Raw genomic sequence first — 17032 nt, forward strand, 5'->3', positions numbered from 1 at the left:
CCTGTCTTCCTGCTGGAGGTGGGCTCTATAAGTGTCCCCTCCCTACTGTCAGTCATTTTATCTTTGAGTCCTGACAATCTGTCACCTCCCAGGTCTCTGGTACATCCTGGAGGGTCCTCCCAACTCCTACCTCTCAAGGTTGCCTGTTTGCATTCTTTCTGCTGGCCCTCTGGGCTTCAGTCCTTTTCCCTTACCCAATACCAGATCAGGTTTCCCTCTCTCCCCTACCCCTATCCACTTTCCCTTCCTGGTCCCTCCCTCCCTCCCTCCCCACTTGTGATTGCTTTCTTTTCGCTCCCAAGTAGGACTGAGGCATCCTCACTTAGGCACTTCAGCTTGTTCACCATTTTGAGTTTGTGGACTGTATCTTGGGTATTTTGTACTTTTGTTTTTTGGCTAATATCCACTTATTAGTGAATACACACTGTGCATGTTCTTTTGGGTCTGAGTTACATTGCTCAGAATGATAGTTTCTAATTCCATCCATTTACCTTAAAAACTAGGACTTCCTTGTTCTTAATAGCTGAGTCGTATTCCCTTGTGTAAATGGATGGTATTTTCTGTATCCATTCTTCTGTCATGGGGTATCGGGGTTGTTTTCAGCTTCTGACTATCATAAATAAGGCCACTATGAACATAGTTGAACATGTGCCCCTGTGGCATAGTGGGGCATCTTTTGGATATATTCCCAAGTGTGATATGGCTCGGTCTTCAGGTAGATCTATTTCCAATTTTTGGAGGACCCTCCAGGTTGATAAAGAATGGTTGTACCAGTTTGCAATCCCACTAGCAATGACGAGTGTTTCTCTTTCTTCACATCTTTGTCAACAAGTGTTGTCACCTGAGGTTTTGATCTTAGCCATTCTGATGGTTGGTAAGGTGAAATCTCAGGGTCATTTTGATTTGCATTTCTCTGATCACTAAGAATATTGAACATTTCTTTAGGTGTTTCTCAGCCATTTGATGTTCCTCTGTTGTGAATTCTGGGTTTAGTTTTATACCCCAATTTTTATTGAGTTGTTTGGGTTTTTGCTGGTTAGCTTTTTGAGTTCTTTATATATTTTGGATATTAGCTTTCTATCAGATGTGGGGTTTATGAAGAATTTTTTCCCCAATCTGTAGGGTGTCAATTTGTCTTTATGACTATATGTCCTTTGTCTTACAGAAGCTTTCCAGTTTCATAAGGTCCTGTTTAAGAACTCTTGATCTTAGAGCATGAGCCATTGGAGTTCTGTTTAGGAAATTTTGCCCTGTGCAAATGGATTCAAGGCTCTTTCCCAGTTTCTCTTCTATTAGATATAGTGTATCTGGTTTTATGTTGATGTCCTTGATGCACTCAGACTTGAGCTTTGTTCAAGGTGACAAATATGGCTCTATCTTTATTTTTATACATACAGCCAGTTAGACCAGTGCCATTTTTTGAAGATTCTTTCTTTTTTCCATTGTATATTTTTGGCTTCTTTATCAAAGGTCAAGTCTCTGTAAATGTGTGGTTTTATTTCTTTGTCTTCGATTCTATTTCTTTGATCAATATATCTGGCTCTCTACCAATATGAGGCAGTTTTAATCACTATTGTTCTGTAGTAAAGCTTGAGGTCAGGGATGGTGATTTCCCCCAGCTGTTTTTTATTGTTAAGAATTATTTTCACTATTCTGGGTTTTTTACCTTTCCACATGAATTTGAGAATTGACCTTTCCATGTCTTTGAAGAACTGTGTTGGGATTTTGATGGGAATTGAACTGAATCTGTAGACTGTGTTTGGTAGGATGACCATTTTTAGTATGTTAATTCTGCCAATCCATGAGCATGGGAGATCTCTCCATTTTCTGAGATCTTCTTTGATTTTTTTCTTGGGAGACTTGAAGTTTTTGTCATACAGAGCTTTCACTTGTTACCCCAGAGTTATTTTACGCCAATGTTAGAGGCACTTCAAGATATTTTATATTATTGTTGGTTATGGTGAAGGGAGTTGTTTCCCTAATTTCTTTCTCAGCCTGTTTATCATTTGCATAAAGGAAGGCTACTGTTTTATTTGAGTTAATTTTATATCTGGCCACTTTGCTGAAGTTGGTTATCAGCTAGAGAATTTCTCTAATAGAATTTTTGGGATCACTTATGTATACTATCATATCATCTGCAAATAGTGATACCTTTATTTCTTCTTTGCCAAATTGTATCCCCTTGATCTCTTTTTGTTGTCTTATTCTTCTAGCTAGCACTTTGAGTACTATATTGAATAAATATGGGGAGTGTGGGCATCCTTGTGTTGTCCCAGATTTTAGTGGGATTGCTTCAAGTGTGCCTCCATTTAATTTGTTACTGCCTGTTCATTTGCCTTAAATTGTTTTTTATTATGTTTAGGTACGGGCCTTGGATTCCTTATCTCTCGGATACTTTTAACATGAAGTGGTATTATCTTTTGTCAAATGCTTTTCCTGCATATAAGGAGAGGACCATGTGATTTTTTTCTTTGAGTTTGTTTATATAGTAGATTATGTTAATAGATTTTCATATACTGAACAAGTCTTGCATCTCTGAGATGAAGCCTACTAGATCGAGGTGAATGATGATTTTGATATGTTCTTGGATTCAGTTTGCAAGAACTTTATTGAGTATTTTTGCATCCATATTCATAAGCAAGATTGGTATGAAGTTCTCTTTTTTTGGTTGGGTCCTTATGTGGTTTAGGTATCAGAATAATTGTGTAGTCATAAAACAAGTTAGGAGGTGTTTTTTTTGTTGTTGTTGTTTCTATTTTATGGAATAGTTTGTGGAGTATTGGTATCAGGTCTTCTTTGAAGGTCTCGTAGAATTTTGCACTAAATCCATCTGGCCCTGGGCTGTTTTGGTTGGGAGGTTTTTTGTTTTTTGTTTTTTTTTTTGTTTTTTTTTTTTAAGACTTCTTCTATATCCTTGTGCCCTATGGGCATGTTTAGGTAATTTACCTGCTCTCAATTTAACTTTGGTATGTGGTATATGTCTAGTGAACCATCCATTTCATCTATATTTTCCAGTTGTGTAGAATGTAGGCTTTTCTAGTAGGATCTGCCAATTTTTTTAATGTCTTCCATTTCTGTTGTTATGTCTCCATTTTCATTTCTGAGTTTGATAATTTAGATACTGCCTCTGGGCCCTTTAGTTAGTTTGGCTAGGGGCTTAATTATCTTGTTGATTCTCCCAAAGACCAGATTTTGGGGTTTTTTTTTGGGGGGGGGGTTGTTTTGTTTTGTTTTGTTTTGTTTTGTTCTGTGTATTGTTCTCTTTGTTTCTGTTTGGTTGATTTCAACCCTGAGTTTGACTTTTCCTACTTTGTACTTCTCTGTGTACTCCTCTTGGCTTCTTTTTGTTCTAGGGCTCTCAAGTGTGCTGTTGTTAGTAATGTACAGAGCCATATCAGAGTGTCATTTCTTGTAGGAACTTGACATTGATCAAGGTGAACTTCCTCTCCCAGCCTTTGGTGAGCAGGGATTTCTATGCTATTCAGGATCCTACTCCACCTAGGGTGGAGTGCTCAGAGCGAAGGTGAAGGCTATTGTTCCTCCAGGTCTACAAATTCTTGAATTAAGCAGGTGACACACCCAGCTGCCTGAGCAGTGGAGCCCACACCCAGACCAGTTTCCCAGAACACATTTTGGAACTTGGGGAGGGTCTTGCCTGAAACCTTAAAACACTGGGTCCCACAATAAACCACAGGACTTTGAACAGCTGGTGTTGTCTTTGTCTTCGTTCCTTTAATCGCCCACTACTGGCTATTGTAAGACCCCCAAAAACCAAGGGCGCCCCAGCACCCCCATGCCTCGGGAAGCAACACCCAAATCACTCACAAGAAATTGTCTCGATGCAATAGCATGAGGATTTCTTTATTCCAGAATTCTGGGTTCCATGGCGATACACCACGCAGGGTTAGAAGACTGTGGACCCCAAGTGCAGAATTGGGACAGCTTTTATAAGTTCACAACGAAGCCTGCGAATCACCAACCAATCATTTCTTAGCATGGAGAGCCTGCGAAATGCGAGCCAATCGATTTGTACCATTCTATAGTTTTTAGGCCAATCAGTTTAAATTATCAGAGCCCATGCTCAGTGGACCAATTAGTTTCCTATTTTCTTGGAGTCTATAGCTGTGTGAACTCCTGGATAGGTAATGGTGTAAGCAGTTTACAGCTTGGCTCATTTCCAGTAACCTTGTGGGGCCAGGATCACCTATTCAAGGCCTTTTTGCTAGCTCTAAACAAAGGGTGGGCTCTGAACTGTGACCTTTTATCTAGTTTCTAACAAAGAGCACAAAGAATGGGCTCTGGAATATGAAGTGTTTGGGGCTCCTTAGAAGGCTGGAGTTAGACTGTATTTTCTATTCTTTCATTCTCCACTCCTTCTCTTGTTAATAGTTCTAATCTTAGAACTATAGAACTAAATCACTGACTCTATATATTCTGGATTGTCCTGTCCTAATCTCTGATATAGTTGGCGTAGCATAAAAATCTGCACAGCACTTATTTGTTCCCTAATAAAAACTATTAACCGGTTAATCACACAGGTTCCAGTTGTAAGCAAAAGGAGTAAAATACAAAGGGTCTCATCAAAGCAGAAAGTAGGATTGTCAAGAGTATGAGATAAGGGGCTTTCTACCAAGTGTCAAGGTTTACTGCGCAGTGGCATCTAATGTAGACTGAATCTCCAACTTGGAAGCAATGTGGGATTTGCAAGTCTCTTTCTCTTGAGTAGGCCTCCCGGAGCTGCTTCCACACTTGCTGCCTCACCCACTCGAGGGCCTTGAGCGTAGAGAACAAAAGCCTGAAGAGCACAAATAGTAGGAGGGCTATCTAATAATTAATACAAGTCTCTGTGGTCAATTTGGTGAGGGTTTCTTTCATCAGGGTTCCAGCAACAGTTCCTGAAGCCTTCTTATACAGATCCAGTCACCTATCTGGAAACAGTGAGGAGTCTCTGGCATGCCTGGAGCATTTAAGGCAAATGTCATATTGTGGGACACCTCCTGGGTGGGTCCATTGAACACCAAAAGAGTTGGGGTATCAAAGAAAATCTCTAGGGGAGTCAGGTTAAAATGGTAGGGGCTGTTCAGAAACAAGGGGAGAGGTACTGCCCAGCCTGACCCAGTCTCCAAGGTCAATTCAGTTAAGGTCTCTCATAGGGTTTTGTTTATTCTCTCTACCTGCCTTGAGCCCTGGGGATAGTACATCCAATAATGTTTCCAATTAGTCCCCAATATTTTTGTCAATTTCTGACTTATCTTAGAAACAAAAACAGAACCATTGTCTGACCTAATTACCTTGGGCACTCTGAAACTCTGGAAAATTTCGTCTAACCTTGGCAGCTGTTTCCTGCTTCAACCCATCTAGAGAAAAGTATCTATAAATGACAGAAGATATTTTATAACCATATTTTAATGCCTTAGCTTTTATGAAATCTCTTAATGTACTCTAGGCTGTTCTCTTCTAGGTCTTTTGCCCCGTTTACTCTTTACTGCATAAGCATTTACTTGCTGGCATATCTTACACTGTTCTATTATCTCTCTAGCCTAAAACCTGAGTCATAAATATATACGTTTGGTCCCGTAGCTGCCAGAACAAGGTTTTTAATCCCCTAAATGAGTCCTTCTGTGCATTTGGCCTAGTGAGTCTTTAGCTTACTTTCTGGGGAGTATAGTTCTCCCTTCTTGTGTGCATCTTCTCTTGGTAATATTTGGTAGGGTGGCCAACGATCTCAGTCCTTTTTTAAGTGAGGGTGCTTCTTAATTTTGTGCCATTTCCCAATGGGTGTCTCTTATGGACCCATAACCAGTAGAAGCTCCTGCATATCCATTCCTGGAACCACTTGCTCTGCCTGTTATTGCCCATTGAGTTTTTTCACTTTGGACGTCCTGGGCAGTGAATACTCACAGTGGCTGACTTCATTAGGACATCTAAGATGTCCAAGATTTTCTGTTGGTTTCCGCTGATGTGAGCAGTCCTCTTGGCATATATCCCTGTGGACGTGGGCTGTGGCAAAGGCATACCTGTTAGCCACGTGGCTGTTGATTTTCTTGCTGGTTCCAAGTTCCAAAGTCTTGGTGAGGGCAATGAGCTCTACTTTCTGCATTGACATACCAGGGGGTAAAGATTCTTCTACCCAGATGACATTTGTGCCGTCCACCATAGCAGCACCTGCTTCCATCATGGAGAAAACTGCTCTGGTCTGTAGCAACTTTCAGCAGGGGTCAGTCTTTCTTTGTGGGCCAGTTAGCTGCAGCCCGTTGTGCAGGAAGCATATCTGCCCCCTCCCCATTTTGGAGAGTATGTCTTACTCCAACAGAGAGTAGGAACAGTCTGGGGTGACCCTAAATGGATGAGCTACCCATCCCATCCCTAGGTCCACTGTTCTTTGGGTAGTCCAGGAATACATTTTGGTGCTAGGGGCTTCTCGGATCCAAGATCTTTTCTTGGAAACAGCACCATTGGTTTGGAAGACTGATTGTTGAACCCCTGTGTCCACCAAGAACTGAGTGGGTTTCTCTTTCACTCCCACAGTTATCCTGGGTTGGGGGAGGTGGTCAGAAAACACATCTCCCCTAGTTGCTGTCTTCACCCAGGGCTAACACCTGGGTTTGCCATTTGGGGGCACTTTTCCCAAGACCAGGGAATTCCTGCTCCCGGCTTCTATTTCTTAGGGCACACTCTGGCTCAGTGACCTCTCTCCTTATAGTATGCACACTGGTCCTTTTCTGTCTCCCTTTTCTGCTTTTTCTAACCATTATAGCCAGGATTCTCTGTAGTTTCCTTCTTTCTCTATCATTTTCTTTCTTTTTTATTCCTCTGTTTCTTCTCCTCCTCTGTCTCCCTGTCTCAGCAAACTGTACTAAATCTCTCTACCGACTTTCTCAATAACCTATATTAAATCCTTATATAGACCTTCTCAGCAACCTGCACCAAATCCCTCTAGCCTCTGAAGCTTTTTCCTGATATATCTACCAGCCCTGTCTATAAAGGCCATTGTTATAATATAATAGCTTTATATACCTTGCCCCTGGATTCATAGCATGTATATTGACAGAATGCCTCTATGAGGTGCTCTAGAAAAGCTGAAGGTGACTCATCTAGTCCCTGCTTAATCTTACATACCTTGGTCAAATTTGTGGGCTACCATGCCCTCGAGACCTGCCAATGGAGTCTGGTGTTGGCCTTTCAGGTGCCTCTTACCTTTTGTCTGGGGGGTAATCTTTTTGGCTTCCTGTATTACAAATAAAACAGTCTCAAAGAGATTAATTAGTCTCTTGGGAAATATACGCTTAGTGAGAGAGCTACCATGGTATCAGGAGAGGTGGTTTCAGGTCCTCTTCTGCTCCACTCTGTGGTCCTCTCTAAATATCAATTGAGCATAATTATTGTCATTTTGTAAATTATAAACTATAAGATGGACATAACACCTAATTTATCATCCCTGTCAATTAAACAGAACCCTTTCATCTGTATTATCTTAAAACACTGTCAGAGTTAACACTTAAGAATTAACATTGTAAGAATTGACTCATGTCCTGGCTTTAAATTTTATGTCACCTGAAAATCATTTATTTAAATCTACATCAGCTTTCTCAAGGTTAAACAGCTTGGGCTGTCTGCGAGACTAACAGTCTTCAACCACATCAGAAATCTAAGAGTGACCAATATTAACTGAAAATATATAGAAAACTTCACATAGCTTTTAAGACATAAACATCATATACCATGGATATTTTACATTTTTGAAAACCAACTATCTATATAAAGTAATGTGGACTGTTTTCTGTTAAACTATCTTCAGCTATTTCTGATTAAAACCTAGAAAACATCCTAACAATAAACTCAGAGCCTTATATTTCTATTTAGCCCTAAACTTATAGGTTTAAACATCTCAGATTGGTAATAATAACAAAGAACTGGGTATAAATCCTGTTTTCAAATTTTTAGCATTTATACCAATGAAAACCTTGATTTTGTATCAAAATAAACCCTGTATCAAATAAGAGCTTATGTCTTGAACTTAATAACAATTATAAAGATTTTAGTATCTGAAAGACAGATTTTTGCATTTAATATTTTAGAATCTAGTCTTCTGGAGGTCTCCCTTATTTTGATCTCTCTCCCAGAGGAACAATATAACCACAAAGTTTAACATCACATCTATCATAACAATTTAAACAAGTTAAAATAAAAGAAATAAACCATTTGTACCAACTTAATGTACCAGAATACCTGGACCTGCCACATTGAGCTTTTTGTCAAGACTTATTTTCCCTACCAAGGGGTGTCAGAGTCCAAGTATTTTGTCCCTCCTTTTGTTCTAAGTTGGCACTCTTGAGTCATGTGACCTGATTTTGGCGTGCTTGAGTCATATGACCCGATTTTGGTACCACAGAGCTGCTTTTCAGCCAGTCTAATAGTCAAAATAATATGGTCCGTCTAACTCCAATAACACAAAACACGATACAAAACAACACCACATAGACAGCCTGACCCAGCCACTGTCAGGCCTCTAGATTCAAAAACACCAAGCAAGGAAAATCACACAATTTGCCCCTAGAGGGGCTGAGTTTCAGACACTAGGTGTCCCTGCACACATTGCAGGGACCAGATAAAACAGATTTCAGTAAAACATGGCTTCCACCATTACTGACTTGCTGTTTACAGATGGAAGAGAGCCTTATTTAGCTCTCTCCAGAGTCTAAAGCTTCCTCCAGATCCCCGAGGTCTCGACTCTAGCAGCTGCCAGTTGAACGCCCCACACCAGACAGGCTCTTTGAGCCCCAGAAGCTTGCAAGCAAAACCAAAATTTTCAAAAAGGCTTATAGACTCAGACCTTGACACACAGTAAGACAGACAGAAAACAAACCATGGCACCCATCTAGTGGTCAAACTGTAGACAAAGACACACAAAACTGACACGTATTCACCTCCACTTAGATGGACAGAACCAGATCAGAAAACCAGACAGCCAGGAGGGCGTATAAGTTCTCCAATTCAGTAGAACTACTGTGTCCTCTCCGACATTCAGACAGGAATCTTCCAGGGTCCCTGGTGTTCCCCCAAAATACCCTGGAATGTCTCCCCAGGTCGCAGCCTGTGGGACAGAGCACATCTGCTCACCACGGTCCTCTAGTTCTCACGAACTCAAGAGGACAGCTGCCCACCGAAAACACCTGTCTCCTCAGATACAGATTTCAGAAAACAGAGCAGGACACACACTCAGGACACAGACACCAGCTGGCACACACACATTCCAGAGGGGATCCACTTTACCTCTGAGTTGGTTCTTGCATGTGAAGGAAAGTCACACTTCCCAGTCAGGGAACCAAGAAAATGTAAGACCCCCAAAAACCGAGGGTGCCCCAGCACCCCACGCCTCGGGAGGCAACACCCAAATCACTCACAAGAAACGGTCTCGATGCAATAGAATGAGGATTTCTTTATTCCAGAATTCTGGGTTCTACAGCCATACACCACGCAGGGTTAGAGGACTGTGGTCCCCGAGTGCCAAATTGCGACAGCTTTTTTTTTTTTTTTTTTGGATTTGGGTTTTTCGAGACAGGTTTCTCTGTGTAACCCTGGCTGTTCTGGAGCTCATTCTGTAGACCAGGCTGGCCTCCCAGAGTGCTGGGATTACAGGTGTTCACCACCACCGCCCGGCTGCGACAGCTTTTATAAGTTCACAACAAAGCCTGCGAATCACCAACCAATCATTCCTTAGCATGGAGAGCCCTCGAAATGCGAGCCAATTGATTTGTACCATTCTATAGTTTTTAGGCCAATCAGTTTAAATTATCAGAGCCCATGCTCAGTGGACCAATTAGTTTCCTATTTTCTTGGAGTCTATAGCTGCGTGAACTCCTGGATGGGTAATGGTGTAAGTAGTTTACAGAACAAGATAAGCTTGGCTCATTTCCAGTAACCTTGTGGGGCCAGTATCACCTATTTAAGGCCTTTTGGCTAGCTCTAAACAAAGGGCAAGCTCTGGACTGTAACCTTTTACCTAGTTTCTAACAAAGAGCACAAAGAGCAGGCTCTGGAACATGAAGTGTTTGGGGCTCCTTAGAAGGCTGGAGTTAGGCTGTATTTTCTATTCTTTCACTATCCCTAGATTTTCTTCCAGGGACCCAGTTTGCTGTAGCTGCAGGCAGTTACAGTGTAAGATCTCTCTAGTTTCTTTACCGGGACACTTAGTGCTATGAATTTTCCTCTTAGCACTGTTTTCATTGTCTTTGGGAACGATGTGTCAGCATTTTCATTAAATTCCAGAAAGTCTCTAGTTTCTTTCTTTATTTCTTCCCTGACAAAGTTATCATTGAGCAAAGAGTTATTCAATTTCCACGTGTATTTGGGATTTCTGTTGTTTCTGCTATTATTGAACACCAGCCTTAGACCATGGTAATCTGATAGGATTCATGGGATTGCTTCAATCTTTTTGTATTGGTTGAGGGTTGTATTGTGACCCATTATATGATCAATTTTGGCTAAGGTACCATGAGGTGCTGAGAAGGAGGTGTATTCTTTTGTTTTAGGGTAAAATGTCCTATAGATATCTGTTAAATCCATTTGATTCATAACAATGACTATTAGTTTCACTGTGTCTCTGTTTAGTCTCTGTTTCAATGACCTCTCCATTGGTGAGAGTGGGGTGTTGAAGTCTCCCACTATTATTGTGTGGGGTTCAATGTGTGTCTTGAGCTTTAGTAATGTTTCTTTTATGAATGTAGGTGACCTTGCATTTGGGCATAGATGTTCAGATTTGAGACTTTCTCTTGTTGGATTTTTCCTTTGATTAATATGAAGTTTTTTTTCCTCGTTGCACTTGATAACTTTTGGTTTAAAGTCTATTTTATTGGATATTAGGATGACAACTCCAGCTTGTTTCCCAGGATCATTTGCTTGGAAGACCTTCTTCCATCCTTTTATAGTGCCTGTCTTTGTTATTGAGGTGTGTTTCGTGTATGCAGCAAAATGCTGGATCTTTTTTTTTTTTTTTTTTGGTATCCAGTCTGTTACCTTATGTCTTTTCATAGATGAATTGAGTCCATTCGTATTGAGATATATTAAAGACAGATGACTGATGGTTCCTGATATATTTGTTTTTATAGGTGATTTTGTATGCTTGTGGTTCTCTCCTTCTGGCTTTGTTGTGAGATGCTTAATATGTTTTTTTTTTTCTTTGTTGTGGATACCTTCCTTGTGTTGGAGTTTTCCTTCTAGGATCCTCTATAGGACTGGATTGGTAGATAGATTCTGTTTGAATTTGGTTTCTTCCTGGAATATTTTCTCCATCTATGTTGACTGAGAGTTTTGCTGAGTATAGTAGCCTAGGCTAGACTCTGTTCTCTTAGAGTTTGTGTGACCAGGGTCTCTGGGCTTTCATATTCTCTGTTGAGAAGTCTGGTTTAATTCTGATGGTCTACCTTTGTATGTTACTTAGCCCCTTTCCCTTGAAGCATTTAATATTCTTTCTTTGTTGTGTGCCTTTAGTGTGTTGGTTATTATGTGATCAGAGGATATTTTTTTTCTGGTCCCATTTATTTGTTGTTCTATAGGCTTCTTGTACCTTTGGCCATCTGTTTCTTTATTTGGGGAGGTTTTCTTCAATGATTTTATTCAAGACACTTTTGGTTTCTTTGAGCTGGGAATTTTTTTCTTCTACATTCCAGTTATTCTTAAATTTGGTCTTTTTATTTTGTCCCGTATTTCTTGGATGCTTTGAGTTAGGAGTTTTTACATTTTGAATTTTTTGACAGTTCTATCAATCTCTTCTGTGGTATCGTCTACAGCTGAGATTCTCTCTTTAATGTCTTGTATCTGTTGGTGATACTTACATCTGTAATTCCTGACCACTTTCCTAGTTTTTCTATTTCCAGGTTTGCCTTGATTTGTGTTTTCTTTATTGTTCATACTTCCACTTTTAGGTTTTGAACTGCTTTATTCAGTTCCTTAACCTTTTTTTTGGTTGTGTTTTCCTTTATTTCTTTAGGGGATTTATTTGTTTTCTCTTTAAGAGCTTCTACCTGCTTACATGTCTTTTCCTGTATTTCTATCCGTATGCTATTTATATCCTCCTTAAAGGACTCTATTATCTTCATGAGATAGGATTTTAGGTCAGTTTCCTAGTTTTCAGGTGTGTTGGTGTACACAGGGCTTGGTGTGGTGGAAGAACATATATTGACTTCTGTTTCTTACAGTCTTGTGATTGCCTTTCTCCATCTGGTAATCCCTGGTGCTTGCTGGTCTAGGTGTCTGTCTTGTATCTGCCCCTTTTGTCCCTGGGTTGCTTCAGATCTCCTGGTAGGCCTGCGACCCTGGCTGTAGCAGACCACTGTTGGGGCCTTCCAACTAGGGGGCTTCACAGAGGGTTAGAAAAGTTGCTGATCTATTGATCTGGATACAGTAGATCTCCTGGGAGTCCTTCAAACCACTGGGTCTTCAGAGGAGTAGTCAAGCTTTTATCCTGTGTGGTGATGTTCTCCAGAGGCCCTACAGACTGTGGTTTCTGTTTCCCTGTGTGCAACAGAAATCCCAGGAGGCTATCAGTCTGACAGTTCCCTTGTCCTGCATGCCAGGGAGCCTCTGGAAGGTCTTCAGACTATTGTGTCTGTTGCCCAGTTGCCCTGTGTACAGAGGAGCTCCTGGGATGCCTTCAACCTGTGGTGTCTTCAGGAGAACAGACAAGATGGTTTTCAGTTGTTCAATTGCCCTGTGTAGCAGATCTCCTGGCATGTCTTGGGCTGTGGTGTCAGACTGCTCTGAGTGCAAAGGATCTTTTGGGATGGTTGAGGATATGGTGCCAACTGCTCTGAGTTCAACAGATCATCTCAGATGGGACAGGATATAGTGTCTTCATAGGAACAGACCAGCTAACAGTCTGCCCCAGCATAAAGTATGGGCTGGAAGAGGAGTGGTATTCAGGGGTGGGGGTGATGGTGGGTGATGTGTCCCAAGTCCACTGGGCTCCCAGTGGCAGCTCTGGGACTTCAGAAGGTGAGGGTGAGATTCTTACCAACTGCTGAATGCAGCAGATCTCTAGGATGGGTCAGGGTATGGTGTCTTCATGGGAGCAGATCAGTTAGGAGTCTGCCTCAACAGAAAGGACTGGAAAGGAAGCCTCATAAAATCTTAATACATCATTTGAGTTCCATAAAACAAAGAAAACTAGGTGATAATACTTATTTATGCACAGATGTGGTCTCATTCTGAGATCTGTGGTAAGGCAACTTCCAAGTACAAACATCATATAATATACTTCAGCAGACTTAAGATACCTACAAATAACATCATTAATTGAAATTGCTCTATTGGTCCTCAGTCACCCATTGTTGGCTATCATGCCACTATATAGTACCTGAATACATTTGCAAAGATTTATATTTAAATTTGTGTTATTTACTAGGCAATATACATAAAAAAACAAAATCAAACAAACAAACAAACAAACAAAAAACTAGTACCTTGTTAATGTCCTGCTATAAGCATCTGATATCAGTGTGTGGAGTTGAATCACCTGTCTGTCCTTATTCATTAGAAAATCTTGTGTAGACTAAGGATAGCTATCCTATTAATTATAAGAGAGGATTAGTGACAGGCAATTGGCCAAATACTCTGAGCTTGATATGGTGATATTCCAAAATAGATCACTTTTAAACAGCACCGTCTGGAAAAAAATCTTTTAGACTAATATTTTAGGAGACAAGAAAAGTAGCGAAAATAAATGAATGCTTTGTCAAGATGTGACTGAATGTAACAAAAGACAGCAAATGAATAGGATAGAAAGCATAAAATACAGGCATTGTACATAGAATTGATTTATCGTCAGAACAGAATAACCAGCATATATATGTACACTTTTTTACTGTATTCCCCTGGTACAAAGGCAGATTAATGCAGGATACCCAATTTGCTTGCACAAATGGAAATAGTTTTCTGTTGTGTAATGAAAAATCTGTGGTCACAATCAACAGAGTGAACTCCCTGAACCTGTCTACCATTGATTTAGGTAATTGAAAAGTACAGATTGAGCCCCTTGCCCACCACTGTGTGTGTGTGTGTGTGTGTGTGTGTGTGTGTGTGCGTGTGTGTGTGTGTGTGTGTGTGTGTGTGTGTGTGTGTGAGCATGCATGCACACATGCATGATTATGGCTCTAGGCTCTTGTGCGGGACTCCTGGGCCTAGAATGTATTTTGAGATTTCTCATTGTTCTTTTTTTTTTTTTATTCGATATAATTTATTTACATTTCAAATGACTTCCCCTTTTCTAGCCCCCCCACTCCCCGAAAGTCCCATAAGCCCCCTTCTCTTCCCCTGTCCACCCACCCACCCCTTCCCACTTCCCCATTCTGGTTTTGCCGAATACTGCTTCACTGGGTCTTTCCAGAACCAGGGACCACTCCTCCTTTCTTCTTGTACCTCATTTGATGTGTGGATTATGTTTTGGGTATTCCAGTTTTCTAGGTTAATATCCACTTAATAGTGAGTGCATACCATGATTCACCTTTTGAGTCTGGGTTACCTCACTTAGTATGATGTTCTCTAGCTCCATCCATTTGCCTAAGAATTTCATGAATTCATTGTTTCTAATGGCTGAATAGTACTCCATTGTGTAGATATACCATATTTTTTGCATCCACTCTTCTGTTGAGGGATACCTGGGTTCTTTCCAGCATCTGGCAATTATAAATAGGGCTGCTATGAACATAGTAGAGCATGTATCCTTATTACATGGTGGGGAGTCCTCTGGGTATATGCCCAGGAGTGGTATAGCAGGATCTTCTGGAAGTGAGGTGCCCAGTTTTCAGAGGAACCGCCAGACTGCTTTCCAGAGTGGTTGAACCAATTTGCAACCCCACCAGCAGTGGAGGAGTGTTCCTCTTTCTCCACACCCTCTCCAACACCTGCTGTCTCCTGAATTTTTAATCTTAGCCATTCTGACTGGTGTGAGATGAAATCTTAGGGTTGTTTTGATTTGCATTTCCCTAATGACTAATGAAGTTGAGCATTTTTTAAGATGCTTCTCCGCCATCCGAAGTTCTTCAGGTGAGAATTCTTTGTTTAACTCTATACCCCATTTTTTAATAGGGTTGTTTGGTTTTCTGGAGTCTAACTTCTTGAGTTCTTTATATATAGTGGATATTAGCCCTCTATCTGATGTAGGATTGGTGAAGATCTTTTCCCAATTTGTTGGTTGCCGATTTGTCCTCTTGATGGTGTCCTTTGCCTTACAGAAACTTTGTAATTTTATGAGGTCCCATTTGTCAATTCTTGCTCTTATAGCATACGCTATTGGTGTTCTGTTCAGAAACTTTCTCCCTGTACCGATGTCCTCAAGGGTCTTCCCCAGTTTCTTTTCTAGTAGCTGCAGAGTGTCTGGCATTATGTGTAGGTCCTTGATCCATTTGGATTTGAGCTTAGTACAAGGAGACAAGGATGGATCATTTCGCATTCTTCTGCATGCTGACCTCCAGTTGAACCAGCACCATTTGTTGAAAAGGCTATCTTTTTTCCATTGGATGTTTTCAGCCTCTTTGTCGAGGATCAAGTGGCCATAGGTGTGTGGGTTCATTTCTGGATCTTCAATCCTGTTCCATTGATCCTCCTGCCTGTCACTGTACCAATACCATGCAGTTTTTAACACTATTGCTCTGTAGTATTGCTTGAGGTCAGGGATACTGATTCCCCCAGATTTTCTTCTGTTGCTGAGAATAGTTTTAGCTATCCTGGGTTTTTTGTTGTTCCAGATGAATTTGATAATTGCTCTTTCTAACTCTGTGAAGAATTGAGTTGGGATTTTGATGGGTATTGCATTGAATCTGTATAGTGCTTTAGGCAAAATGGCCATTTTAACTATATTGATTCTACCGATCCATGAGCATGGGAGGTTTTCACATTTTTTGAGGTCTTCTTCCATTTCCTTCTTCAGAGTCTTGGAGTTCTTGTCATACAGATCTTTCACATGTTTGGTAAGAGTCAGCCCAAGATACTTTATACTGTTTGTGGCTATTGTGAAGGGGGTCATTTCCCTAATTTCTTTCTCAGCCTACTTATCCTTTGAGTATAGGAAGGCCCCTGATTTGCTTGAGTTGATTTTATAACCTGCCACTTTGCTGAAGTTGTTTATCAGCTGTAGGAGCTCTCTAGTGGAGTTCTTTGGGTCACTTAGGTAGACGATCATGTCGTCTGCAAATAATGATAGTTTGACTTCTTCCTTTCCAATTTGTATCCCTTTGACCTCCTTATGTTGTCGAATTGCCCGAGCTAGTACCTCAAGTACAATATTGAAAAGATAAGGAGAAAGGGGGCAGCCTTGTCTGGTCCCTGATTTCAGTGGGATTGCTTCAAGTTTCTCTCCATTTAGTTTGATGCTGGCTACCGGTTTGCTGTATATTGCTTTTACTATGTTTAGGTATGGGCCTTGAATTCCTGTTCTCTCCAAGACTTTAAGCATGAAGGGATGCTGAATTTTGTCAAATGCTTTTTCAGCATCCAATGAAATGACCATGTGGTTTTGTTCTTTGAGTTTGTTTATGTAGTGGATTGTATTGATGGATTTCCGTATATTGAACCAACCCTGCATTCCCGGGATAAAGCCTACTTGATCATGGTGGATGATCGTTTTGATGTGTTCTTGGATTCGGTTGGCAAGAATTTTATTGAGTATTTTTGCATCGATGTTCATAAGGGAAATTGGTCTGAAGTTCTCTTTCTTTGTTGGATCTTTTTGTGGCTTTGGTATCAGCGTAATTGTGGCTTCATAGAAGGAATTGGGTAGTGTTCCTTCTGTTTCTATTTTGTGGAATAGTTTGAAGAGTATTGGTGTTAACTCTTCTTTGAAGGTCTGGTAGAATTCTGCACTGAAGCCATCTGGTCCTGTGCTTTTTTTGGTTGGAAGACTTTCTATGACTCCTTCTATTTCTTTAGGCATTATGGGACTGTTTAGATGGCCTAGTTGGTCCTGATTTAATTTTGGTATTTGGTATCTGTCAAGGAAATTGTCCATTTCCTCCAGATTCTCCAGTTGTGTTGAGTA

Source organism: Apodemus sylvaticus, chromosome 17 (assembly GCF_947179515.1).
Source record: "Apodemus sylvaticus chromosome 17, mApoSyl1.1, whole genome shotgun sequence".
NCBI lineage: Eukaryota > Metazoa > Chordata > Mammalia > Rodentia > Muridae > Apodemus > Apodemus sylvaticus.